This window comes from Camelus ferus, chromosome 10 (assembly GCF_009834535.1).
Source record: "Camelus ferus isolate YT-003-E chromosome 10, BCGSAC_Cfer_1.0, whole genome shotgun sequence".
Classification (NCBI taxonomy): domain Eukaryota; kingdom Metazoa; phylum Chordata; class Mammalia; order Artiodactyla; family Camelidae; genus Camelus; species Camelus ferus.
The window spans coordinates 54,160,412-54,188,290 of record NC_045705.1 but is presented as its reverse complement, the minus strand read 5'-3'; the positions used below and the strand labels follow the sequence as shown (position 1 = coordinate 54,188,290).

At 50.6% G+C, this 27,879-nt stretch overlaps 1 protein-coding gene across 4 annotated transcripts in view; it reads left to right on the top strand.

Moving 5' to 3' along the window:
- Positions 1 to 27,879, top strand: part of PPFIBP2 (PPFIA binding protein 2) — a 144,738-nt gene that overhangs the window by 5,586 nt on the left and 111,273 nt on the right. Inside the window, exon 1 of one of the 4 annotated variants that reach the window (XM_032489113.1) lies at positions 16,787 to 16,860. The exons of 2 other annotated variants lie outside the window; for them this stretch is intronic. The gene's annotated coding sequence lies outside the window, so the exon portion shown is untranslated. Of the gene's footprint in view, positions 1 to 16,786; positions 16,861 to 16,894; positions 17,012 to 27,879 lie in introns of those variants that run through there. One more of the 4 variants, XM_032489114.1, reaches the window with a different exon arrangement.

Below are 27,879 nucleotides of genomic sequence, written 5' to 3'. Positions count from 1 at the left end.
AAGGCAGAGCTGGATTAAAGAATGTGAAACCTTTTGATTATTGCCTGCACGTGGTAATTGACAAAGACGAAGACAAAGACACAAAAAATGCTGGGATTCAACTTTGAGTCAAAACTTGTCAAGCTTCTTGGTTCTTATGAGCTATGTAGTTAGGTCTGGCAGGTTTCTACCTCATCTTGTTTTGAGTGTGTGTGTATGTGTGTTTACTGAGACCAAAATGTGCTCGAGCTTGCCCCCCAGGGGTAAAGTAGCAGGGACAGCTGTAGATTGCAGACTGGAGATCTGAGTTGTCCATGTCTCAGGAACAACTTACGCAGAGGTAAACGGTTAGCAGGCCTACTAGCAAACCTCCGGGAAGAGGTTGTTCACCCAGGTGAGGCTGTGGGGAATAGAGCCTGTCATGGCCCCCACCTACCCCTCGACTACAGGTGCTGTGACGTTCCCAGAGGCTGTGCTCTGGGTACATCTGTTTCCCGCCGGGAAGGAGTTAACCCAAATCCCAGGGTTGCTCTGCCTGCTCAGGGGCGTGTTTAGTGGGCATAGTCAGAATCCCTGCCCTGACTCCCAGGCAAAGACATAAATCCACAGTGACTTGTGTACATGGTTGGAATGGCTCACTCAGATGTTGCGGGGCCTCTTGCCTGGGCAGGGACCACTCTGACCAGGAGGGCCACTGCTGTGACTGCACTGGGGTGTCCCAAGAGGTCTTCTTAGCAAACCTCTCCAACCTGCTTCTGGCAGGAAGGCCCAGAGAGCCTGGCCAGAAGGAACTCCTTGGGCTGACACTGTGTGTGTGTGTGTGAGTGAGAGAGAGAGAGAGAAAGAAAAAGTGTTAGTTGTGTAGGAGCCAGGAGATCTGCTGTAGGGACTAAGGGAACAGACGGGCAGAGCCAGAGCTAAGCTTAGGAAGAGTAAAATTGGGTTACCTTTGTTCCTTGCATACACACGTGACAGCTCCTCTGTCTTCACGGGCAACTGTTTCCTTCCCACAACACAAAGCTGTGTTTCCCCTGAATCAAAGAGGTTTTCTCATGAATAGCTTGCTTGAAGCTGGGCTGCTTCATGGATGAAACAGAGGGGTGTGTAGACTGGCCCCTGAACGCTGCCTCCAGAGGGAGAGCGGAACTTCCAGCTTTGGTGGGTTTTACAAAGGGCTTGTCTCAGGAGGCGGGTAGTGTTATTTCCATTCATGGGAGGGAAACAGGTGCCAGAGAAGAAAAGTGGGTTTTTTGTTTTGTTTTGTTTTTTTAAGGTTCTAAAGTATTCGATTTAATTTATTGTCCAAACTGGGACACTTCTGAAAGTGAGAGGAGGTGGACCAATGCTGAATTGGATGGGATCCTGGGAGGACAGGACTGTCCCTGGCGTACTGGGATGTGGGGTCTCAAACTCCAGATTCAGTAAGCCACTGGGGCAGGTAAGGGGAGCGGGGGCTGGGGAGATGGGATTGGAGGAGGGCGAGGGGAGAAGTTAGAACTTGAATTTGAGTGGGAAAAGAGGATTCTTCTAATTCGACATTTTACCAAAGCAAAGGAATAGTTCTTGGCTCAAACACCTGACCTCGACTACATGTCATGAAAAAGCTTTATTACATAAGCTCTTCCTGTGACCGGCCAAGACATCTGGTTCTTCCATGCAACGCTGCTCTCCCGGTAACAACAGCCACCGCCCTGCATGTCCATCTAGGTTTTCGCTGTGCAGCTCAGTGGAGCTGCACAAAACCCCTTGCAGGGGTGTTGCCCTGCCTCTAAGACAAGTAAACTGACTCCTCACCGCCCCTCCCAACTCCAGCATGGCAGGCACGGGCTCCTCCACCGTGAGGACTTGGCCTCCCTCGTCTCTGAGGGCCCTGCCAGCTCAGACAACCCTTCGTTTAAATCCTGGCTCTACTCAGGCTTGCTGTTGCTCCTTTGAGCAAATCTTTCCCTCTCTGGGCTTGAAGTTCCTCGCCTGTCAAATGGGAACAGTAAGAGGCCTATTTCCTTTGGTTGTTGTAAAGATGCAAAGATGTATATAACATGTTGGTGACAGTGCCCAGCGCATCGTAAATAGTAAGTGGTATTATCATCATCATCTTCTTCTCAGGAAGCCTCGCAAATATACTTTGTCAAGAGGGGTGATTTACATCATCCAGAGGGCTTATTCTGAAGTTTCAGGGGGCAGGTAGTATTCTCTGGGCCTCCAGGTGGGACCCCCATGGTGGAGGGGAGCACGAAGTCCAAGAGGCAGAAGTCCACAGCAGGGTGAGGGGACAGGCTGATTTCAAGTGGCCAGTCACCAGTGTACAGGACAAGGGTAACAGAGAGCTCAGAGCCTAAACCAGCCTGATGGGACGTGGCGGGGTGAGGCCAAAGTCCTGACCCGAGGCTCCAAAAATCAATTGGTGTGTTTCCTACCCAACCACGTAGAAAAGCCCACAGAACTTGGTGTAGCCTGGCTACATGAATAGAAATCCCGGTTTTAGACGCTGCTTGCAGGGGGCGTGGCCTGGGCCGGTGGGTGGGAGGTAGGCATCCCACTTTTCTCTGCAGTGGCCATGACTGGCCCACCCTGGAGGTGAGACTCTGGGCATAACACTTTGGGAGCAGGTGGAGTACGGCCCCCTACTGCTGCACAGCTGGAGTCCCTGCCCTGTAAGCTTTGGAAGGTCCCGGGACAGATGGAAGACCCAGGGCTGTGATTCTGATTTTCAAGTGGGCAAGGGATTGAGCATGTTCTGCGTTGCTCAGAGGGCAGGGTTGAGGGGCCACGGTGGTGACGGTCACGAGGATTAAAGAAGGGGCAGATTTCAGTGTGACACGATGTAAGAAATTCCAAATAACTCGAGCCAGGCGACTGTTTTAGAGCATGTGTTGGAGTCTACCTACAAAGGGTATTATCCAGGCAGTGCTGACTGGAGAGGAGTTGGTGAAATCACAGGGGAGGCAGGCTTTGCTGAAAGGTTGTAGGTCTCATGAAAAGTGCTATAGGATTTGGGGGAACAATTGGTGGCTTCTGAGCAGAGAGGTGACTTGCAGCAAATGTAGGATGGGATGAGGGTGGAAAGGCTAGGGAAGGACAGCCACAAAGCTGTGCAGAAGCTTCTCGATTGCAAGTCATAGGCTGAAATTCCACCCAGGACAGGCAGTGGGAGAGAGGAAGGGCTCTGAAGAAGTGGTTAGAATCCCAAAGGAGGGATTGTACTGTGTGTGTTCTCTGCTGATGCCTGTCTTGGCCTAACCCCCTGACTGGGGGATGAAGGCTCTTACAGACTCATGGGCCATTCCTGGAAGATTTCGAGAACATGGAGTCCTGGTACCCAGAGGACCAGGGCCATGTGGTCTGAAACATTGAGCTCACACCATCCAGGAAGGAGTGGGTATAGGAGGGAGTGATCCAGGAGGGCACTGGGCACGACACTAGGAATTCTGACTGTTTGTCTGCAGCCTGGGCCGCAGAGCAAGCTTCCAGCCCCAAGAGGAGGCAGGGAAAGGCTGTGGGCAGCAGAACCTTATTCAAGTAGGCTGAGGTTTTGGGTGGGGTGTGTGGATGGGGGGAGGGATGGAGAGTGCTGTGGTTAAGCAACGTGGATGCCTGACGGGTGTGCAAGTCCTTGCTAGGGTGGCAGGGAGGGGAGCCTGGCAAGGCTGGTAGGAAGAGAGGCCTGGCTCTCTGGGAGGTAGGGGAAGCCGCCAAATCAGAACTGGCCCACTGGACCTAGGAAAACTCTTAGCAGCAGAGAGAGAGCATAGTTCCTAAGTGTCCTGAAGTCAACAGACTTGTGGTCTCATTTGTTATGTCAGTCACCATATGATTTTTTAACCATCCTCTGTGCTGAGAACTGTTATGGTAGGAACACAGAATGAGTAAGACAAGTCCGCTGCCTGGATAGAATTTAAGGAATGTACCCCTTACTCAAAATAGGCAGAGAAAACTCAGTAAACGTTCCGAGAAAGAAGAGGTTGGGGCACCTGGCTTGCTGAAGAGGGGGCATTTGAGGTGAGTCTTGAAGGACTGTTGGGCCAGAAACACCCCTTTCCATGGGGGTGAAGGAGGACACTTCTAGCACAGGGACCAGCAATGCACAAAGCAAGGTGGCGACGGTAAGTTAAGGGGCACGTGTGGGAAACAGCCAGTGGTTTGGTTTGGCCAGAACTGGAGGAATGAGTGGGGTTAGATGGGGAACCAGGGATTAGAAATCATCACTTATTAAACACATGCCATGCACCAGGCACTGAGCTCAGAGTCGACTGCTCACTCACATCTCACAGGGGCCTTCTGGGGCTTTAGCTGAGGAGAGTGACTCAGGAAAGTGACTTTCCCAAGGTTCCCTAGCTGGTGAGTGACTGAACTAAGATTTATGCCCAATTTTCCTGATCCTCAAACCCATGTTCTTTCCACTCCATCTTGCTGCCACGTTGAGATGATTCACATCCAGGTGGTTCTGTTACCGAGTCCAAACTCGTTCTCCTCACCGCACGACAGGCCAGTAAATCGGGAGACAAGGTGTTGAGGCAAGAAATAGTGACTCTATTCGGAAAGCTGGAAGACCAAGAGGATGGCAGACTAATGTCTTCAGAACTATCCTATTAAAGTCAAAATTCAGGCTCATTTTATACTAAAAAAGTGGAGGGGGTGTGGTTTGTTGTTGCAAACTTCTTGGTGTAGGAATTCTGTGTTCTTGTAGCTGTCCAGGTGGGTCAGATCATGGTGTCCCTGTAATCCTCCAGCAAAACAAATGTTATTTTCCATTCTGTGACTTGTTATCTTTATGTAAGTGCAAAAGTATTAATATCCTTAAAGGTCAGAGCCTTGAAAATAGGCTGTCTTGTATATTTCAGACTAAAGGCAACATTCTTTTGCAAAAGGTGAAGAGCTAGCAAGACAAGCCTAGAATGCAGGTTGCAGGGTTAAAGCCAAAGAAACAGATCTAATATGGAGTCAGATTTGTTCTTTTCTATTATAGTTCAGAGCTTGTTTACCACGAAGATCAGCTTTCTGTGTTGAGGTCAGAAGATGGTCAGTCTGCACATGCCAGACAATGTTAGCCCATGAGAAGCACCTGGTGAATGTGGCCAGGTTACTGTGATGCACTCCCAGCCGCAATAAATACGTACACAGACATACACACATACATATTTAGGAAGTAAATCTCTAAAATAGTAGGAAGTTGCCCAGTTGTCCATGGTGTCATAGAAACTGTTGCTTCCTGAGTGCTATAGGCAATTGCTGATTTCCTGGCTAAATTACTCTGTTTTCTTTCCCACTCAGTGAAGTATATTAGAGTGGAACAAGATAAGCAGAATCTTCTCTGAGTTATACAGAATTTTGATTTTTGGTCTTAGCTACTGTTGGGGAAAAATGTGTTACTGCTCAGTTGTGACAGAGACCTGGACCTGCGCAAGAGACCAAGCAGCACTTGGAGAGTTGGAGAACTCAGGTTTATTATGCCAGCAGACCCAGAGGAGTTAACACTTCAAGCTCTGGACTCTGTAGCTTTACACAGGCCTTTTATAGGCTGCCAGTTTTACATTTTGCAACATCATATGCAAATAAGGTACAACAGAAGTTGACCAACCAGGAACAAACTTTGTAGAAATGGGCCAATCAGAAGTGAGCTCCATGCAAATAAAGTACTACAAATGGAACAATCAGAAGTTAGGGAAGTGGACCAATCAGAAGTGAGAGTAATAACCAATCAGAAGTGAGAGTAATAACCAATCAGGAGTGAAGGAAATAACCAATCAGAAGTTAGCTCAGGGAACCAATAGAATTCTAGCTGTAAGTTAGCCGCTTTAGAGGCAAAGAGTGAGAGAGAGGCTCTGAGCCAGGGAACCGGTAGGTGCTAAGAGCAGAGCAGCGGCTCTGCCCAGGGGTCCTGCTGGTCTTTTTATGGGGCTTCCCACTTCACTACTTTATCATTGGTAACAAGTTCCTTACAACCCACCTCACCTGTTGGGGACCCCAGGGTGTCAGCTGTAAGGGATGTTAAGCAAGATGGTGGTTTGGAAGGGTAGGGTGAGGGATGTGAGAGAAACCTGGGCAGTAACCCAAGTGGGGCTGTGGGTGGGAAGAGGAGGGGCTGACACAGTCCTATAAGCGTTTGCTGGGAGCCTGCCTGTGCCGGGGCATGGAGTGGGCCCTGGGTGTCACTGTGGTGTCCATAGTGTCACGTTCAGGGTCTGAGCTGGTGCGCGCGGGTGGTGGCTGCCTGCCGAAGCTGGGGTTCTTGCTTATCCTGTGTCCTGTCCAGCCAGTCAGTCCTCACTGCTCCTCAGGTCTGGGCAGGGAAGCTCCTCTGTCTAGCTTGGCCTCCTTCCTGGTGCTTGGGACCCAGTCTAGCCCTGGCAGCTACACCTTGCTTCTGGCTTAAGGATGGGCATGGGGTCCTTCAGGCTTCCTAATGAGGTTTCCCTCAGCCCAGAGAGAAAGCCCAAGAAGACCCTGTAGGGAGGCTGGGGTGCAACGGAGGGTACATCTGGGCTCCAGTGTCTTGGGAATCTCGTGTGAATAGGGGAGTTCACGTGGGACAAAGCTCTTCTTCCATGTCCTGCGTACTAATCGTGAGTACTTTGAAAACTGTTAAAGGCTGCTCTAGGGTCACAGGTCCAGCCCTCACGTGTCGTGACTACTTACATTTGAAACAATTAAAAAAATTTTTTTATTTTGTTTTTTCGGAGGGGTGGAGGTAATTAGGCTTGCTTATTTATTTATTTATTTATTTATTTATTTATTTATTTATTTAATGGAGGTACTGGGGATTGAACCCAAGTCCTCGTGCATGCTAAGCATGCACTCTACCACTGAGCTGTACCCCTCCACCAAAAAAGAGAATTTTAAGTAAACCTGGTGGCAGTTGAGTGAGGAATGGTGTTCACGCGACAGATCCTACAGGCTACATGATCTTGTCGCATCATTGCCACACATCGCATATGAAAATCTTCCCCGAGTGACTAAGGAGTGCTTGCCTGTTTGGCTCTAGGTGTTCAGTAAGAGTGTGACGTCCACTGGGAGCCATTGTGGGCCTCTTTGAGACACTAGGACAACTCGGCCGTCTCCTCTCAAGGCTGCTGCTAAGTTAAGGGCTCTCATGCCAGTGCCTTGGCCGAGGACCTCCTGCTCCATGGATGTAGTTGGGATTTGGCCTTCCTCTCCCCAACCCCTGGAGCCTAGCCTCAGCCTTAGTCTCCATCTTTGGGGTCTCCCAATTCCATCTCCCCAGCTGTGACTTCTCTGCCAGATGCCTGCTCCTCACTGGCGCACGAGCATCATAAACTTACCTGCTCACTGTCCTTAAGCTGGGTGTCTGGTGGGACTGGTGGAATGGCTCAGGAAGGTGCCAAGGGTCTGTATGAGTGAGCATGTGAGTGAGCGGAAAACTCTCCACTCTCGAAGGCCCGGTGGCCCCTGCCTTCCTGGAGACACGGAAAGCTCAGAGCACAGGCACTGTGTTTGTCCTCCTGAGTCCCCTCAGTGCGGGCTGGCCGCAAGAGGTTTGGCAACTTTTTCTTTTTTTTTTTTTGCGTAATGGAGGTACTAGGGATTGAACCCGCTTGTGTATGCTAAGCATGCGCTCTACCACTGAGCTATTCCCCTCCCCACCAGCAACTTCTTAAAGGGAGTCAGTGTCATATTATTTTTTTTTTTCCTGATCCTAACATTAGGCCTAGGTCTTGGCTAGCCCCATCTTCTGGAATAGTGTGGCAGGGACATGTTCTCAGAGAGGGGCCAGGCACTGAGCTGGGTGGTTTGTTCTGCCCCCTCTCATAACCTTGTGACCTGCCCTGTGTGGAGTAGGTGGTAATATGTCTATTACACAGTAACCTGAGAGGTTAATCTGTGTTACCCAAGGTCAGAAATGAACCCAGCTCTAAGCAGTGGAACCGGGATTTAAACCCAAGTCCATGTGACTCCAAAGCCTGGACTCTCTCTGTTGCGTCTTGCTCCTCAACTTCTTCAGGACAAACAAGAAGAAGCCACAAAAGCTCAAGGTCCAGATTGGGCTGGGCTGGGGCCGCTGATGTCGGTGCTGCCTTCCCCTTCTGTGCCCCTGTTGAATCACACAGGCCTCTCCATCTTCCACTTTGAGTCTGAGGAACTGTTGGGTATCTCCCATCGGGAGGGTAATGGCCCTGCCTTGTGGAAAAGAGGTAAGGATGAGGGATAGAGGCCCCCAGGAGCTGATGCAGATGCTCCTACTCCCCCGGGGTCAGATGGACAGACTTCCGGACACAAGACCTCGTGGGCTTCCAGGGAGGGGAGACCTTGTGCAATGCAGTCCTCTAGCTGTGGTCTGTGAGTCTGTGCAGATGGGGGATTCCTGGATCACTTTTCTTAGGAAATTCCCTGAACCACTCTCTGGCCTAAGTGCTCTTGGGGGAGGGAAGAGACCTGAGTGGCAAGTGTCTTGTGACAGGTGAGCTGAGGCTAGGGGACCCACTTTGCCCCTCCCCCCATCATACGCTGGAGTTGTTGAACTGCTTTGAAGAGAAGAGGGCTGGGCCCAGGGCTTGTGCTCCTTGAATGCAGCCTGACAGCTGGTCAGGGCTACAGGGTCTTAGGGTTTCCTCCTGACAGCATGCCAAAGTCTGACCTCACTAAATGGTCTTGGTCCCCAGGCATCACTTGACTCAGAGCTGACTTACAAAGATAAATAGAGGACTATTAGGAACTGTCTTTATATGGATGTTGTTTTAGGCCTGGAGATGCAAGGCTGTCTCCCTCAGAGGGAAGAGGAACACCTGTGGATGAGAACAGAGACCCCCATCTCTGGGGAGGAGGCTGCCTTCTTCAGATCAGTTTGCCCAGCGTGTGTCCAAGATCAGATGGGGCATGTGTCAGTTTGCTAGGGGTGCCATAACAAAAGACCAGAGACTGGATGGATTAAGCAATAGAAATTTATCTTCTTACAATTCTGGAGGCTAGAAGTCCAAGTGCAAGGTGTCAGCAAGGTTGGTTTCTTCTGAGGCCTCTCTCTTTGGCTTGTAGGTGGTCTCTATCCCTGTGTGTTCACATGGTCTCCCCTCTTTGTCCATATAAGGACACCAGTCATACTGGATTAGGGCTTATCCTGATGACCTCATTTTAAGTTAATTACCTCTTTAAAGGTCTTATTTCTAAATATAGTCACATTTGAGGTACTGGGGGTTAGGACTTCAATATTGGAATTTGAGACAGGGGGCCCCAATTCAGCCCACAACAGAATGTTCTCAAAATCCTCATTGAACAAGGCTTGGTGTCATGCGGAAGGATGGAGAGGCCCTCACTGCTGGTCCTGCCAAGGGACCAGTAGAGGAAGGTAGACTCAGCTCAGTCAGTGGAGGAAGCTCTATTGGCCTCGTCCCAAGGCTCAACGCAGAAAAGCCCAGACCGAGCTGTTCCCTGTAGTCTAGGCTCTCTGGCAGCAGTGGGCTCTACATGGTGTCTTCACCTGGCTTCCACGCAGCTCTCAGTTCTCCAGTGAAGAAAGAATTGCTCATCCCCCAGTAATAGCCTCCAGCCAGGCCTGCAGAGGGAACCCCCTTCACTGTTGGAAGCAGGAGCTGAGCTGCTGTTGCCAGTGCACACAGCCTGTCTTTAAGGAAGTTCTTTGGTCTCCTACTAGTTTAAACATTTTTTTTAATATGCAAAAGGAAAGCTACCGCATTGATTCAAAATTAAACTGTTTAACACATTGAAATGAAAGTTCAGAACACAGAATAAATGTTGATTAATTCAATTAGTATTTACCTAGAGCCTGCCAAAATTCTGGGGCCCCGTGCTACCCACCAGGCAGCTTGGGAGGCTGGTAGGAGGTAGCTGGCTGCAGCCTAAAGTGCTGCATGAGGCCCTCAAATACTCTAGCTGATAGAGAAAACTTGCCAATTCAGATCTGTTTTTTTTCCCTTGTTGCTTAGCATTGTAAAATAATAGAAGGAGGAGAAATGCCTGGTTTTATCATCCATTAGGGGAAGTTCCATCTTCTTCTCCCATCAGTGCTTGGGCAATTTAATTGCATTCATCAGTTAGCTCATGCCAGGGCCAGGCATGGCCATGTTCCCCTGATGGCAGAGCTGCCTTCACCTTGGAGTATCAGACCACAAAGAGAGGGGCCTTAGGGAAGGAAACAGTGAGAAAGTGGATGCTGGTTGCTGGACTCGGAGGAGAGACAGGTGAATAGCACAGACTCCTTGCTCTCAAGCATCTTAACTTGGAAGGGAAGACAGACATATGGAGGAGTCACATAAACAGAGCTGGGAGATGATAAACGTGGTACCAAGCGTGGCAGGAGCAGAGTGCGGGCATGCAGCACCTTCAGGTGCTGGGAGCAGTGGGGTCAGGAAAGGCTTGTTGGTGTTGGTGTTGGTGCATGTGGGTAAGGTCTTCGAATGGGTGAGATTTGAAGTATAGAAAAAGTATAGATGAAGAGTATAGATGAAAGAAAAACATCCCAGAGGAAATAGAGAAAACAGGGAAAGCTGTCTGTTTTTAGGGTGTAGGAAGTGGCTCGCTGGAGAGCATGGGGAGAAGTGTGGCTGGGAAGGTGGATCTTTTTGGAAGCCTTTTGATGGCTGAGTGACAGAATGCAGCTTTGTTCCCGAAGCAGTGGGGAGCTGTGGAGGGTTTGAGAGCAGAGGAGTAATGCCATGAGCTTTTTGAGACTTACCCTGCCTGCTCTGGGAAAGGTAGGTTGAAGAAGAGTCAGCAGGAAGTAGGAAGTCTAGGGGAGGCAGCTTTGGAAATCCAGGTGAGAGACGACGAGGGTCTGAATGGTGGTGGGATGAAAGTTTGGTCAGATGTCAGGACCTTCAGGGAGTCTCAGTGGCCCTGCAGGAAGAGCACCCACTGAGGCATCAGGAATTTAGGTTCAAATCTCTGTTCTGTTTGTCCCCAGCAAAGGAAGGTAGAATCTGGTGCTGCCCTCTGGAAAAACCCAGATTCCTAAGTGGTGGATTAAAGCTTTTGTTATTAAAAAAAAGATTCCTTCTACTTCAGTATAGTATAAGCCATCACCCGGCTTCAGCAATAACTCCTCACTGATTATGTTTTTAGGGGGTGGTTTTTGAGATGAAGCTTCAGGCAGTGTTCAAGCTGAAGCTGCATTTGAAGCATTTGTGTGAATCTGTCCACCATCAGGTGGAGGCGGTGAAATGGCTTGATGTCCATTTGTTCCTCCCTGGGGGTGTTTGGGTGCACGTGCACCCACGTTCTCTGCTTCAAGAGGACAGTGAAGGTCGCTTTCTTTGAAGGGTGTGTTCTGGGGCTGAGGAGACACACTACCGGAGGCTCCTGTCAGGGGGCTAGGGTTCTGCCTGCTACTGGAGCAGATGGCTGTGGACGGGGGAGAGGATAGAGGTAAGGACTGCCTGTGTGGGAGGGCGGTTTGCTGGCTCAGACACTTGTTTATCTGTTTATTGAAAGGTGCTTGTGGCCTGCGGTCTGACTCATGCCGACCAGACTAACAAGGCTGGGCTATAAACCAGACACCAGCAGATTAATTTGCTTTGGCTGGTGTTATCCAGAGGCCACAGCAAATCCCTGCCCCCCTGCCCTCCTTCCTGGCCTTACCCTTCCTGGGAGAGTGAACTATAGCGTCCTCTGCAGGTGGTGGGGGAGGCAGGCTCCCGGACAGAGGGTGCCAGGTGGACAGTGGGGGGTCACCCCAGGCTGCTATGGGGACTCCTTGCTAGTGATCACTACTCAGACTTCCATATGGGGTCTCAGTGCTCAGTGTGCCACGCAGACCAACTTTGACGAGCCCTGCTTGGGCACTGTTGCTCTAGTCTTTACTGACAGTGAGTGGTCAGAGGTGGGGTGTGTGTGGTAATTGTACCATTTAAATGTCCTCTGAGTTTGGTATCAATTGAAAAATAAGACCAGGAATCAGACAAATGGAGACCAAGATACCAGGTCCAGGGCTAATAAAGGTGTTTAGAGAATAGGGTTCTCAGTACATCCCTTTACTGAGTTAGTACACCCGCCTCTACTAGGGACCCAGATGGAGGGAGGCCCTGGAAACAGAGGGAAGGACGGGGCTGGGCCACACCGCTCAGTTCCCTCTCATTCCCACCAATCAGATAGGCAGCTGCCCCCCAGTGAGGAGGTCCAGGAAAGAGACGGGCAGTGTCCTCCCAGTGGATATCCCCATGGCAACATGAAACAGAAGCTGAATGGAGGCTTAGCACGTGCTGTAGGTCTCAGCAGAGGTTCTCCGGCACAGGTAGGGGTGGGAATGCTGCCACAGAGGAAGGAGAATCACCTGGGCTCTGAAGAATTAGTTCTGATGGACAGAGACTAGAGAAGGGAGCTTTAGTTTGCGGGGACAACATGAAAAAGGCACAGCAAAATGAGAATGCTCCCTGGTGGCTGGAGGATCAAGGATTCGGAAGGACGTGGTTGAAGTGGCCAGGCCTGGTGAGGAAGTGCCGCAAAATGGTTAATGGTGTGACCTGGGAGTCAGACTACCTGGGATCCAGTCCCATCTCTGCTGCTTCCTGGATGTGTGATTTGACCAAGTTGTTTCACCTCTCCAAGCTTCAGTTTCCTTGTCTGTACAATTTGGATAATAACAGTTATGAATATTGAGGTAATGAGATATATCTAAATGCTTAGCTCAGGGCAGAGTGAGTGCTTAATAACTGGCAGCCATTGTTATCACCATCTTGTGTCCAGGACAATTTGAGGTCAGCTAAGAGATGCCTTGGATGTCAGGCTCCTGCGTGTGGGTTGCTCTGGGAGAGGCCAGGCACTGCTCGGATGAGAGGAGGCCCTCCAATGCCTAATTCTGAATCCCTGAACCCAGGCTGGGGCAGTTGGAATGAGTTGAGATGGAGAAGCGGGTCCCTGCACAGAGCGATGCACAGGGACCTGGCTGCTGATTGAAGGCGATGAGGGGGTCAGGGAAGAGTCCCAGGCGAACGCGGGGTCTACAATCCCCAGAGGCTCTGAGATACCAAGTGAGGGCAGGACCACATTGAGAGTTTCAGATCATGCTGAATCTCAGCATCTGCTGAGACAGCCAGAACGCTGATGCTTATTTGGGAATTTTGGTCTGAGCTTCCAAGAGCAGTCTAGAGTCGTGACCATGGAGATGACGTTTGAATTGTCCTGGGAGAGCCTGTAGAAGGAAATGAGGCAGTGAGTGAAGCTGAGATGTAGGACATTCAGTGAAGGAGGAACCCAGGGAGCACTCGTCCCCAGTGCTGGAGGAACGTCTCTGGGGTTTGCAGAGAAGAGCAGCCCTGGCCAACACGGATCGCTGGTCTCAGCACTTTCCTCGTATTAACTCATTTAACCTGCACAGCCACCTCTGAGGAAGTGCTTTTATTAGCCTCATCTTGTAGACGAGGAAGCTGAGGCACTGAGGGTAAGCATCCTGCCCTAGGACACACAGTGAGTGAGGGTCAGAAATGGGGGTCTGAGCCCTGCAGCCTGGCTCTCCCGTTTGTGCTGTAACCCCACGTGCTGCCTCTCAAGGAAGTAAGACCTGAAATCACTGGATGGATGAGGGAGCAGCATCAGGCACAAAAGTGGGAATCTCACCCGGGTGGGCGGCAGAGAGCCTGGGAGGCGAGCCCTTTGGCAACGAAGCAGAGGAGAAATGGTAGCTGGGGTATGTGGGGCCAAAGGAAGCGTTTTAGCATCACAGAGGCTTTGATGTTTGTGTGGTTTGAGAGGGAAGAGCAGAAAAGGGGGAGAGATTCAGATTCAGCCTCCTGCAGGAATAATTGAGAGGTTGGACCTCAGTGATGTTAGATTAGGGGATCTCAGGGTGGAGGGGAGGTTGTGGTGGAGAGAAAGGGAATTGAGGGATTCCGTTTCTCATCAAAGAAAGATACAGGGCAGTTCGCTGAGGAGGAGTCGGGGAGGAAGGATGCGCGAGGTTAAAGATCTGGGTGCCTGACTGCCTGATGGAGCTGTGTGCGTTGTTTAGCATCTGTGAGCAGAGGGAAGAGGAGACACCTGCTCCCCAGCTCACTCTACCTCTCTCACTCTCCCCCTGCCTGGGAGGCAAGTTGCCAGAGGCGGAGAGATAGAGTGAGCTGAGAGGCTGGGTGGAGGGGTGAGGGGGTGGAAGCAGGTTCAGTGCCAGCTGGGGAGGTGACTGGAGAGATTGTAGGTGGAGTTTCAGGTGATGCTCCTGTATGCTGACTGTTGATGGGGCCTGGAGTAGAGAGGCCTCCATCCTCTCTGTCTGGAGTAAAGGGTGCTGAAAGGGGAAACTGAGTCAGGGAAGTGTGGGAGGATATTGGAGGGCTCCTGAGGTGGGCGAGTGGAGGGGATAGGCTACTGTAGCTTGGTTGTGGGGTGGGGGAATCCAGAGAGTCCTGGGAGCTCCTCTGAGAAGGGTTCTTCTCTCAGGTCCTTGCTTGCTTCTGCATCATTGCTGGAGACGAATGGGCAGCTTCCAGGCAGCTCCCTTCTGTGGTTCCCATTGCCTGATGGATAAAGGCCAAGTTTTAGGGGTGAGATGCTGTGAGAGGCCCAGCCTCATTTGCTCCCACTCTTCCCCTGTTGCTCTCTGGCCACACAAAGCTTTTGCACACCCCACCCCTCCCCACACCTGGGGCTTTACTCCTCTTACAGTGCATTGGCATTTCTACCTGCTATTTGGAGAAATCTCACTTACTCCAAGAAGCCTTCTAGGATTGCCCAGACTGCACTGGTCTCTCCTTCTGCCGCGCCCTGAGCATACTAAGCTCCCCTCTCCTGGGAATGCCCCTCCTGCTGTGTTGTTGCCGTGCGTGTGCCTTTTTCCCTCCCCAGGGCCTCCGTGGTGTCAGGCGCCTTGGTTGTTCACCGACTTGAACTAATGGATGACGAGGTGAACCTCATCGTCCATAAGACGCTCAGGAAATGATTTTTGAAACTCAGCTTATCTTGGAAACTAACTTCCACGTGATGTTTTCCATGCTCCTTGTGCGTTGAGCCAGCAATGGTGGAGAATTGACATTCACAGTTAATCGCCATCTGAACTTAATTTTTGAGATGTTGGGAATTTCAGGGAAATGATGTTTTTCTTCTCACAAAGGAACACCATGGCTGCTTTAAAATTAGACCTTTAATTTACGAAATTCTGAAGTCTAAGTGGGCAAAAGCCAAAGTTTAGTTGGCTTTAGCTCACGGATCCTGGATAGAGGCCCAATTCTGCATGCAACCTTTCCATTCCAATTGACGTGGATGACAGATGAAGAACTTTTGGCCCTTAGCAGATAAATAACGTAGTGTTAAATTCATTTTTTTCCCTCATAGCGTCAACTGCATGGTTTTACAGATGATAGAGGAGTATGGTTTAAATAGATTAAACCAATCTAAAAGAAATATGATTTTTATGGGTCATATATTTAAAAAATTTTTTTCCTGGTTTTTTTTTTTACATATATTTAGTTTTATTTTATTTATTATTACTATTAAACAATTTTTCTCCTTAACGGATGCACTGGGGGTTGAACCCAGGACCTTGTGCACACCAAGCGTGTGCTCTACCACTGAGCTATACCCCCTATCCCCAGTCATGCATTTCTGAGACAGTTGTTTTCTGTTCTGTGTATCTTTTTTGGGTAAAATACTATCTTGTAACAGAGTTGAATGGGGGCAGCAGGCAGTGTCCCCATGAAGATGTGCAGGGAGTGTGAGTTAGCAGAAAGTCTCTTGGCTCCAGGTGTTTTGAGGTCTTTTGGTTTGGACATGGAAACCAGCTTCCACGTCTCCCAGCTCTTCACAGAGCTGAGCAAATCGGCAGGACGAGGCAGAGTGGTGGGGCGAGCAGGTGGGGACTTAGGTGACTGACAGGCGGGACTCTGTGGGGAAACCAGAGACCTCAGGCACTCTCTTAATATCTTTGTGTCTCCGTTGCCTCTTTCAGAAGTGGGGCTGATAATGAGGCTATGTCCCTCACAGGATCACCAGGAAGGTTAAATGGGATAATGAGGACAAAGCCTTTTCACAGGGGCTGCTGCCTCTGCAGGAGGGAGGAAGGAAACCGTCTGTGAACTTGCAGAGCAGGCGGCTTTGACAGACAGGAGGAACCTGCAGGGGCGCGAAGTGATTGGCCATCACTGGATGGACTGTGAACCACCGGCTGGCCGTGGGGCTGGGAGCCGGCCCCCAGATCTCAGCTAGATCTTCGAGCAGGTGAAGTGTTTGTTGTTTCACCTGGTCCTTCATATCCCAGCCTTGAAGTCTCATTTACATTTGCTACTCTGAGACTCCCAGAAGGAAGGAAAAGAACCTTCCATCCCAAGTTCTCTGAGTGGCTGCAGTGAGCCCCACCACGGTGAGGACACAGATGTACTTGTCTGGAGCACAGCGTTGAAGGGCAAACTGATGGGGTCTTGGTGATGCTCTGCCCCTAGACACAGTCTGGCTCCCTGTCTCACTGTTTCCAGAGGCACAGATTTCTGCCTCACCCCCAAATCCCTCTCCCTGTTGGAGTACCTGCATCCTTTTTCTTTTGAGATCTACCCAAACCATTCCTCAGCAGCCCTGTGGCCTTGGTCACTGAGAGTGTTGTAGCCTCTTTACCACAATAATAAATCCTTGAACTGGGGCAAAGGACCAGCTTGGGGTGGGGTGCAGAGAGTGGGAGGTGAGAACAGTCAGGAAGGTGAAACCAGTGTTTAAAAATATTAAGCAAAGGCAAACTCAGATACCAGCTCCCCAGCATTCCTTCAGCCTCGAGGGTCAGGTGTGCCATTTGGGTGTGAGCATGACAGCCTCACGCTCTCACACCCGTTTCTCAGCCAGACCCCGTGCTCCTCCTCGTGGGCCGGGCTCACGGTGTCTCAGGTGTCTCACGCTCAGGTCTCTGGGTGGTGTTTCTCTGCAGAAGCCTGCCATTTCAAGGAGGAGGAGTATGCTGCCCTGCGTCTAGGGGACGGCTAAGCCGGGAGGTGCCTGGAGGTGAGGTGTCAGTACCTGGTGCTGTTCTTAGCAGTCTTTAGAGAAGGGTGTTCAGTTCTGGGTCTGAGCCCCCTGCTGTTATTTCCTGTTGATGGAGGAGCTGTTTGGGATCACAGAGCCCAGTTTAAAAGGCTGTGGTTTGGTGAGAAGGGTAAGTGCTTTTTGGGTAAGTGCTTAAATGGAAGCCTCTGGGTTTGAACATGCCAAAGAGGGCTGCTGGAGGAGCAGTGACATGGGGCAGGATCCGGACTGGGCTTTAGTGGAAGGGCCAGAAAGCAGAGGGACTCCTTTCAGTGGGTTCTGCAGAGCCAGGCTCCCGCACAAATGTTCTTCGGGCTCATTTGGAACTCGCCCAAGAGGGAGTGGTTGGGCATGCCCAGTGCGCACAGCTCACTCACCTGGTAAAGCGGGAAAAAGATGCTCAGCAAGAAATATTGCATTTGTCCCCGGCCACCAGCTGGCACCTCCAGCCTGCACCTAGGCTTAGAGCCCTTCAGCGATTCTGATGGATCTCGGCCCCCACCGGTCTCAGCTTCACTGGCTGACTGATCAGAACAGCCTGACCTGGGATGTTGAGGTGGGAATGAGAAGCCTTGTGTGGGGAAAAACCTTCCTGAAGCCAAAAGCTTTAAACAAACACTTGTTATTAGGAGTTACTGGTACCGTGATTAGACAGAGACAAGTTAAGCTCGCTTGTTCACCTTAAGTGGCATTCTTTGATCTTCTCCTGTGCAGTCTTTCGTCAGCTACTTAAACTTCTATTCGTTGACAAAAGAAATTGACAAAGGAGACCCCACCTCGTCACTTTGCTTAGACGCAGATTTTCACTAACAGCGGTTACCAGTTCTGACAGCAGCTTTCTCAGCATCCTGGTCCCTCTGCCCTGCTCTGACTCCCCTTCATTGTGACAGGATGTCTTTCTGTGTCTGGCTGTTCTGTCCTGATGGAAAGTTGATGCCTGTGGCCTTGTCCTTCAGTCCTGCTACAGCGTGGGTGTCCGTGGGCCCTGCCCTGGCTCTGAGGCCAGGTGTGCTGCTTTTCTGCACCATCAGGCCCATCCCCATGGAGACAAGGACCTCAGGGCTGGACAAGACCTCAGTCATGCCTCAGGCCCCCAGGTACAGACTTGCCTGCCATCCCTGGGAGCCTCTCAGCTTCCAGTTAAGATCAGTGACTTCTTTATTTCTTCTGGATTGGGAATGTCTCTCCTGTCTCAGTCCTGTTGTATTTAGGAAGCAGATTACTTGTTTCACTAACCCACAGATGCGGTGGAATTTTGCCCTCCGTCAGCCTCCAGCTGCCTCCCGTGGGCAGACATGTTGTTGTGTTCATCCACTCAACATACATGAGCTGACCACGTGCTTTGTGCCAGTACTGGGCCGAGCTCTGGGCTCAGAGACACAGCCCTGCCCACGAGGAGCGACGACTCAGTCAAAGGAGTCTCACACATAAAGTGGCCAGTGCTCTAGAGAGTTCCGGGTGCTGAGGGAATCTGTCATGAGCGTGGAGAGGGGGCCCAAGTCTGGGGAGTCATTTCCAGCTGGGGGAAGGAGAGGATCCTCGGAATCATGATGCTGGAATTGGGCCTCAAAAGAGGGAGTCGGGATGGAGCAGTCTGGATTGGGTTCTTGGCCTAAAACATTGCATCTGAGGGAGGCTTAGAGTAAAAGCAGTCTAACGGTTGGTGGGAGCCAGGTGTGGAACTGTTACTGCTGTGGTTGCGAACTCTCAGCCAGTTACGTGCAGAGGACCTCCACATACATCGTCTCATTGAATCCCGACAATCCCACAATGCATATTTTCACCTGCATTTTATGAACAGGGAAATGAAACTCAGCAATCGTTGAGGAACTTGTCCAAGAGTAGATGAAGAACCGGGATCCGAACAGAAGCCTGGCTACAGGGCGCATGCTCTGGACTGTCCCCAGGGTCCTTAGCTTCCTCTTTGGGTCGTTTCCTGGGTGACAGGGCAGCAGGTGAAAAATTGTACAAGTGCTAGGGTGCTATGGTTAGATTTGAGAAATGGACCCACACGCCCGTGCTGCTGGTAGCAGTGGTGAGAGTGAGTGGGGTGTGGGCGTGAGGCTGCAGGCAGGAAAACCAGCCAGGAAGCCACTGCAGTCATTCTGAATGGGAGATGATGTAGCCCGAAGCCGGGCATGGTGAGGATGAGGGGACAGACCTGAGGGGGGTGAGGAAGGATACTTTACTGGACATGGTGACCAACTGGATGTGAGAGAGGGGAAAGCTGGGGATGGCTTCCAGGTTTCTGGCTTGGCGACTGTGGCAGCATCACTGAGGTGGGCAGGGAGCAGTTTGGGAAAGATCATCTATGGGGGCCCACTGAATGTGAGGATTTGGAGAGGGAGGTGGGTGTCAGGTGTGGGAAGGCGATGGGGCCTCCTGCTGCCAGCCCTCACAATCCCCCAGGCTTTAGTTTCCCAATGACAATGAATAATTTTGTTTTGTTTGGTGGGGGGACGATAATTAGGTTTATTTCTTTCTTTTTTAATGGAGGTAGTGGGGACTGATGAGTAATTTTATTTTATTAGTAAATCTTTAAAAGTTTCTACAGGGCTTACAGAAGGGGCGATGCTCTCAGGGGTCCAGACGTGTAAAAGGCTTGCAGGGGAGATGGGTGTGCACAGCTGCTCTCATCCCTTTCCTGCAAGATCAAGGAGACTGGGAGATCACATTTAGGTGAGCGAGGTCCAGAGAGTTTCAGGGAAGAATTGGCTTGAAGAGAAGGTGGGAAGTTAGCAGAGAAGGCTGCTGGCATGGGCATAAAAGCAGGGAAGTAACTGGTTCAGGCAATTAACTACCACCTAGAAATCTGTCCACTGATGATAAGACATTTGGTTGGGATGGGGCAGAGGTTTGCCAGGGGGTACGATGGAAGTTAAAGCTGCCGCTGAGTGCAGGTTGAGCCGATGTGGTGAGAAGCATGATTCTGCACTGGCTGGCGGTGAACCCGGAGACTTTCTGAACAGAAGAGGGCCTGGGTGGGAGCCGTGTTTGTGTTCCACTGGTGGTTCAACTTCTGTGAGTCTCAGGAGCACCTGAGCAGCTAGGTCAGCATGCAAAGGCCAGGCCCTCTTTCCTTGAGATGAGCCTGGACCTCTTGCTCTGTTAGCTCTCCGGGTGATCCGGACAGACACCCAGGTTGGAGGAGCATTGAGTTGGTGAGTCTTCAGTGCAGGGCCAATGGAGAGGCTGCCTGGAACCAGTTGCAGGACAACCAGTCAGGCTACTGCAGCCTAGGGTGAGGTAGTGCAGGGCCAGGTGAAGCGGCGCAGCAGGTGAGATCACCCCCAGTGAGTGTTTGGAGAGAAGATGGTCTCTGGTCTGACTCAGCAGCGCTTGGCACCCTTGACTGCATCCTCCACCCTGAACCCTTCGTACGGTTTCTGGGACACCCCTTTCTCAGTTCTCCTGCCTCTTCCTTCTCAGTCTCCTGCCTTGGTTCTCCTCCCTGACAGCTGCACGCTGCATGTTGGAGTGTTCTACAGAGTCTTGGGGCCTCTCCCTTTTCCTTTTTTTTTTTTTTGTCTTATGCTACTACAGTTGCTTCACGTGGTTGTTTTAAGTCCCACCTTCATGCAGACAGCTCCCGGATTGTCTCCGGGCAGATTTCTTTCTGACTCTCAGACTCGTATTTCCAAATACCTACTCAGCATATCTTGCTTGGTGTCCGTAGGCATCTTAAACTGAGTGTTTCCAAACCCAATCTCTTGATTTCATCCCCCAACCCCACCACCCGTGTTGTTGCTCCTGTGGTTCTCCCCACCCTCCCAGAGGCTCCCAGGCAAAGACTTGAAGTCCTGTTTCCCTCCTCTCATTATGCACATTATCCACAGCCATTATCCAGCAGAGGCCAGGTTTTAACTCAAGACTGGCTATAAACCCTACGTTCTTTCTTATCAGCCCACGTCCAGTCTATCAGCTGAGCTGACTGGTTTTGCCGTCAACATACATTAAGGATTAGAACATCTACCACGATCTTCTGGTCCAAGCTACCTTTATCTCTTGCCTGGCTTTCTTGTGTTCACTGCTGCACTGCCACCCCACCCCACCCCCATCCTCAGTCCAAGTTGCAGCCGAAAGGATCTTTTTAAAAGGTAAGTTAGGTCCTCCTGTGCTCAAAACCACGTGGAAGAAAGGGAGGAAGAGCAGTGGGCATCCTCAGGCAGGTCTGTAAGGGGGAGAGTAGTTCCTCAGTGGCACGTGGGGATTAAGTGAGATAATGCTGGATAAACTCTTAGCAAGTAGCTCACAGGCACCTGCCCGATACAGGGAAGCTAAGAGGAGAAAGGAACCCACATGAATCGAATCTCGACGCTGTGCCAGGCAGCCCACCCATATCATCTCTTTAAATCTTTGTGATTATTTTTGTTTTTTATCACTACTAGATATCTACACAATTTAAAGGGTCAAATAATTGTATACGATTTGTTAAAACAGCCGTCTCCCCATCTACCCACCCCATTGTTCTTCCTCAGATGCTGCCACTTCAAACTCTTTCAGTATTTTTACCCAGATCACTGAAAAAATGCTTGTTCTGCTACTTTACTATTTTTTTTCAGTTGTCATTGTCTTGTGACATCCAAATTCCCACCCTAGAAGGTGAGAGAGATGGGAGCTCTCTCTCCAGTCTTGCTCCCATCACTCACAAGCACTTCTCCATCCCCTCCATCCTGCCAGTGCAATTTCTGTTAAATCCGTATGTGCATGGTGTTTCATTGTAAGGACTATGATTATTTTTACTTTTTAGTTTCCTCAGAGTTCTTTTGTCATTTACTTAGTTTGCTATTTTCTTATCATTGAGTTGAACAAATTCTTCAGCAATTATATAAATCTCTTAAGATGGTCAGATGCAGCAGATGTGCTGTTAATTTCATGGTACTGAAGAACTCTCTCCCAGAGCTTTGGGAAGCCCTCCAACATGGACCAACTGCCCTTTTAGGCTTGCTGCATAGCTGTTGCCCGGCCATCTCCCTTATGTCTCTGATCACGTTCCCCAAGTCCTTGTGGGTTTGTGTCTTTCCCAATAAGTTTCCCTCCTGTTGTTTCAATGGGTAGCTAAATTAGATGTTTGACTTCAATCTGCTGTATTTATCGGAGGTCTCTTTCTTGTTTATTTTTGTCCAAAACAATGAGATTCATTTTATACTGAGTTTGTAGATGAGACCATTGAGGCTCTGAAAGGTTAGGTAACTTGTTTAAAGACCCACAACCATTACATAGCAGAGCCCAGGTTTTTACTCAGCATTGTCTCGCTATAAACTCTATGTTCTTTCCTATTTGTCCTTTAGAAAGAAAGTTAATATTGGTCGGCTTGGGATGAAATTGAGAATGTAGGCACTGCCATCAGTTTTCTTTGTATGTCTTCCTCCATCTTTATTATTATTTTTTAAGTGCTGAAAATGGCTTCTTGCCCTACTATCCCAAAGAGATAAGTTTTCTGTATCCTTTTCAGAGGCCATCTCCCCAGCTCAAGGATAACAAGAGGTATTTCTTTAACCATTTGAAGAGTGAGCATCTGTGGTTTATGGGCGACCAGTAAACTGTGGGGAAAAGTCTTCAGCTCGTTGAGATGTTGTGATACTTCCTTACCACCTGTTGGCTCTTTGGGGCTGGAAGAGGTCTGAGATGAGTCCAAGTTCGGGGGTGGTGAGTCCTTGGTTGAGGGTTCTGGCCCGAGGCATTTCCTTCTACCCAGTGATGCTGGACCCTATCTGGCTGCAGCTGTGAGGTGTCAGGGCCCAGCCCTGGCCCAGGAGACCGTGGAGGGTACCAGGGACTATAGATCTGTTCCTGATTCCTTCCTCCATCCAGGACAGTCCAAGCCTCCCCAAAACACTTGCATCCTGTTGCCACTTTTATGAAGAGAAAGCTAGTTTATAAAATGGAATAGAAGCTTGCATTTCAGGATGGGTGAGGCAAGTTAAGATTTACTTACCCAAGACTTGTCTTAGTCAGCAGTTCCTGCCTACTGCTGATTCTCCTTTGCTGAGCACAGAAGTAGTTAATACCGTATCTAAATCACTGCCTTGGAGTGCCCCAGGTGGTGGGCAGCTAATTGTGGCTCACCCTCTAAACTTCACCTAACCCTGCACCCTATTTAACTTGGAGGTGCCAAACTGGCCTTTGTGTGGCGCAGATCACTGTGGCTCTGACAGCTGTCACCAGACACTGTCATTTTCACACATGGCAGTTCCTTCCTCATTGGCTGGTCTCTCAGCTGCAGGGTTGTTTTCTTCCTGGCTGGTAGCAAAGAGGAGGGTCAAGTCTTGTCCTAGGGGAGCCCAGCATCAGGCACCATCACGGAGAGGAAGATGACAGCATCTCAAGAGGCCTGTTGGGGAGGGGAGGGTTGCATGACGGGTGGACCGCACATTTTCTTTTCTTACACAACATTCCCTTCCTTATCTCTGTAGCTCAGGATGAGCCAGTTCCTTGGTATGAGAAGGCTGCTTGCCCGTCCGTGTCAAATGTAGGGCTCTGTTAATGGTCCAAGTGTCCAGAGCAGGGAAACTGCTTTTGGCCGATATGGCAGCTGTCACTGGACTGAACACATTAAGGATACCATGTCCTCCTTTGCCTGCTCTTCTCCTTCCTGGGCTGGTGGGGCGCCCCTCCTTAGAGCTCCCAGGGCACAATGTCAGTTCCTCTGCTGACAGGCCCCTGGGTGGTCAGCTGGAGCTCCCCTCTCACGGGTGGAGAAGATGATTTCACTTCCACTCCCCACCACCTGCCTAGAGGTCGTCCTGCCTTTCATGGGGCCCCTTTGGAGTTTGACCCGGATTCTCCTCTCTCCCAGCCCTTTGGGTTACTGCCTCTTCCACATGTGCCCTCTGGCCTCGTCACCTTGTTTCTCCTCACATCCCCGATGAACCCACGCTCCTGAGAGTGGTGCGTGACTCTGGGGGGGTGAACAGACATGGAAGACACAGAGCACTAAATGCAACTGGGTGACACCTTGGCCTCTGAGACCCCAAGGTCCTCGAGAGCAGGGATTGTCCCAGGGTGCCTTCCTTACGGGGAGCTCCCACCTGGGGAGGGAAGAAAATGATTGTAGCTGCCAAGATAGCAGTGGTTGGTGACCTCGTGGCTTCCCTGTTCCATCAGAGTGTCCGTGTTCATTGATGGGGCTGGAGGCGTCGCTTCTATGGTATGTTTGGCCCTTCAGCGGTCCCCTCTGTCCCTGACACCAGTGACCCCTCACAGCCGCCTGGCACCAGAGGCCGGCAGAGCCCTTTCTCACTGCATCCTGCCGTCACCGCAGACCCAGCACTGAGCTCATCAGCTGCCCCTAGCAGGTTCTGGCTCCCAAGGTCTCCCAGTCTTGACGGCCCAGGTCCTGGGCTGTGAATATACTACACCCTTGACTCACATTTCACTTCTCGCCAGCTCCCACGGGTCCACCCAGCTTGCTCTTTGCCAAGTACCAACTCATCCCTGGGCAGAGGGCCCACGGTTCACTGTTAGGGCCCTTTTGTGGCAGGGGGACATCACTGGGCCCCCTGGGCTCAGCACCTGCTAACTGCCCTCTCACCTTTCACCCCAGTACTAAGGCCCCAGCTAGGCTGACATATGAGATCTTCCTTTTAAAAGTCTCGATCGTGTTGACATCTGAGGCCACTTGAGTGGTGGTGCACGGACATCCAGATCCCTGATGTGGGTGTGATTCCCAAGCACCCCTCCTTAATTGCCCTTGTGGAGGTGTTGTGAATTCCGTGGAGGATTCTGACTCACGGGGAGCAGCTGGGTGCTCCTGTATAATCTCATCAACCATTTTGACGTTTGCCAACGACGTCCTGTCCTGACATGCTCCCCTGCCTTTCACGCACTGCCCCCTTGGCCTGGAATCACCCTTATCTTCTGAGAAAGTGCCTACCCATCCTTCAAGACCCAGGGAAACTGCCTCCCTGCCTCTCTCAGCATGCCTCACACTGGGTCATAATTATTTGGTCATACTTCTGTCTTCACCAGACTGCATGGTCCTGTGGGGCAGGGACTAGGTCTGATTTGTCAGTATCCCCCCAGTGTACAGCAGTTCAGGCAATGCTGGCCACATAGATCCATCCATTGATTCACGGTATTTACTCATAAACTTCCTTGTGCCACTCTGCTGGCACGGGGCACTTAGGGGTGAGTGAGGCGGATGGGGCCCACCTGCCTCCACAGTGAGGGTGAGCAAGGCCAGTTAGCAAGGAAACAGATGGACTAGAATTTGGAGGCACTGTGCTACAAAGGGGTTGAATTAGGGGCATGCAAGGAAGGCGTCTCTGAGAAGAGACTTGGTTGCTGCTGGCTGAAGGATGAGGATCAGCTGTGCAGGGAGCTGGGGAAGTGAGCTCAGGGCAGAGGGTCGGCAAAGGGTGTGAATGAAAAACATTACCACCCATATCAGTAAACAAAGGATGCTGTGACAGTCAAGTCATCAGCTGTTACCTCCACCCCATGACAGTGAATGAAGGGAACTCAGGATGCAGACAAGCAGGCAGTCCAGCCTCTGCGACTGCCCCCAACAGTGCACCCTGAGGGAACTCAGGATGTGCGAGCTCAGGATACTGGCCTTAGATAGCTAAGGTGCACATCAAAGGAATGACTTCAGTGAGCTCAGACCTTTGCACCTTCCCATACATAGAGAAGCGCTAAATTCCTCAACTTGAGATATCTGGTTTTCTTTAATTAATTGTAATCTGATGTTCTGACCCTCATCTTTGTTGCAAAAACTCCTATATATCCTGGTCCCACTCTTGCCTGGGCAGAACAATCTCTTAGAGTGATCTGAGAGGCTGTATCCTGGGCTTGAGTCCTCAGAAAGTCCTCCGAATAAAATATAACTCAACTTTTTTCAGTTGACTTAGAGTGCTGGGAGTTGTGCAGGGACCATGGCTGCCGGAGCATGGGGAGCCATGGGAGGGCCACGTCAGGTCGGCAGAGCTGGATCCTGCCGGCTGCTTCCTTCCGTCACAGTACAGATTTTGAATTTTTTTTTTCCCTGGGAGCAGTTGGGAACTTCCTCAGAGGGAAGTAGGTCTTTAAACTTTTACTATCCCTTATGGCCGAATAGGTGTGAGTGTGCCGAATCTTGCCCTGTTTCTGCTGCCTCTACCCCCCCCCACCCTGCCCCCAGCATTGCTCCCATTCACACCCTGAGATCTGCACCCAGATTTGCTCTGGCATGTGCTCTGTCCTTGCTGCAGCCCTGTCTGGCTCCTGCCATAGCCTCGAGGTGCCAGTGGGGCTCCAGCCCCCTCTGCAAGCTCCTGTCCACACTCCCCTGAGCTGACTATGTGGTGGTTCTCCGACTGCGAATGCTCAGTGTTCCTTTCTGACCCCTTGGCCTTTGTACCAATGAGTCACTGCCCTCCCTCGCCACATGCATAGTGGCTTATCTTTCTTTGCCGTGCCTACCTCTTCCAAAGGACCAGACTCTTGGATCTACCTGGGTTCTCCCTCCCTGAGCCTACCCCATTTTCGGTTAAAGTCCCTAATCCAGTGAGCTGTCCTGGCACAGATGTGTCCTGAGATTATCTCCTCACTTTAAAAAAAAAAAGCTAACGTAGCTGGGGAGGGTATAGCTCAGTGGCAGAGTGCATGCTTAGCACTGTAGGTTCTGGGTTCAATCCCTGGTAACTCTGTTAAAATAAATAATTAAACCTAATTACCACCACCCACCCACCCTGCAAAAAAAAAAAAAAAAAGCTAATGTATACCGAGCACTTAAGACATACAATATGAAATTTTCTGTGAAATACTGATTACTCATTTAATCAAGATGTCAACCTTGTGGGTTAGGTGCTGTTATCATCCCCATTTTTCAGATGAGAACACTGAGGTTCAGAGATCATACAGTAAATGGCAGAGCTGGCTTTGAACCCAGGGTGTTGAACTGCTCCTGCCTGGTACTGTCCAGTGTGATTCTTTGGGGTCCTAACATTCTTCTCCACTTTCCTGTGGTGGCTCACTTTCCTCTCTTCTTGCCAGAGATCTAACTTCATGGGGAAAATGAGCAACAGAATGTCCTGTTCCCTGAGCTGTGCCCCCTTGGAATGTGGGAGCCCTGTCTCTGTTCTCTGCAGCACTTAGGCCCATTGTGCACAGGACATGGGCTTTGCTGAATGAGCAAACAATAGCGCCTGCCTCCCATTCACAGGTGTGACCTAAGTCTCTTAGGATTACTGATGCTGTTGTAAGTCTCTCCCTGCTACCAGGGAGGGGGTGGGAAGCAAGAAAAATAAGAAGAGGCTGCAAAGACGACAGTTTAGTGTAAAGACCTTTCTAAGAGGCAGAGTTATCTAGAGATGGAACCAATTGCCATCCTTCCCACTAGAGAGGAGACTCAGCCTTAGGGGAGCGGTGGCTAGGCTGTATTTTTGGAGAAATTCTCCAGCCCTGAGAAGATGGCCTTCTGCACCTTGAATGGTGCTGGGTAGAACAGAACTAAAATGGTAAGAGACAGTGCCCCAGGCTCCTGGCATGGTACTCCTCCCACGACAGTGTGCCCGTAGCCTTCCTAGACAGGGCACATTGGCTCACTTGAAAAGTGAAAATGGCAGTTGAAGTCTGGATCACAGCCTCCCAAGGAGAGCATCCCAGATGCGGACAAATGCAGATATAAGACGGCTAATACCTGCTGTGACTCACGGCTGCAGGACACGTCCTGATGGAGTCCCCGCCAGCTGTGTGCTCTCCCTGATATGGGGGGAGCCTTGAGCCTTCTCCAGGGCGGCTGGAGCTTCTGGAGCCTGGGACCACAGTGATGGTAGGAGAGGCGATCACTGTTTCACTGCTGCAGGGGACTCTGGAGAGCCTTAGTGGCTTTTCATGACAGAAGCAAATGGGACCACATGCTGAAGATTCACGGAGGAACAGCACTGGTGCCAAGAGGTAGAGGCCATCGAGATGGTAGAAACTGCATGTCAGAAATCTAGGATGCCCGTGAGCGTGCTGTGCGGTGGTGGAGCAAGAGGATTTGGTGGGCATGTAACATGGAACTCTCAGTAATTT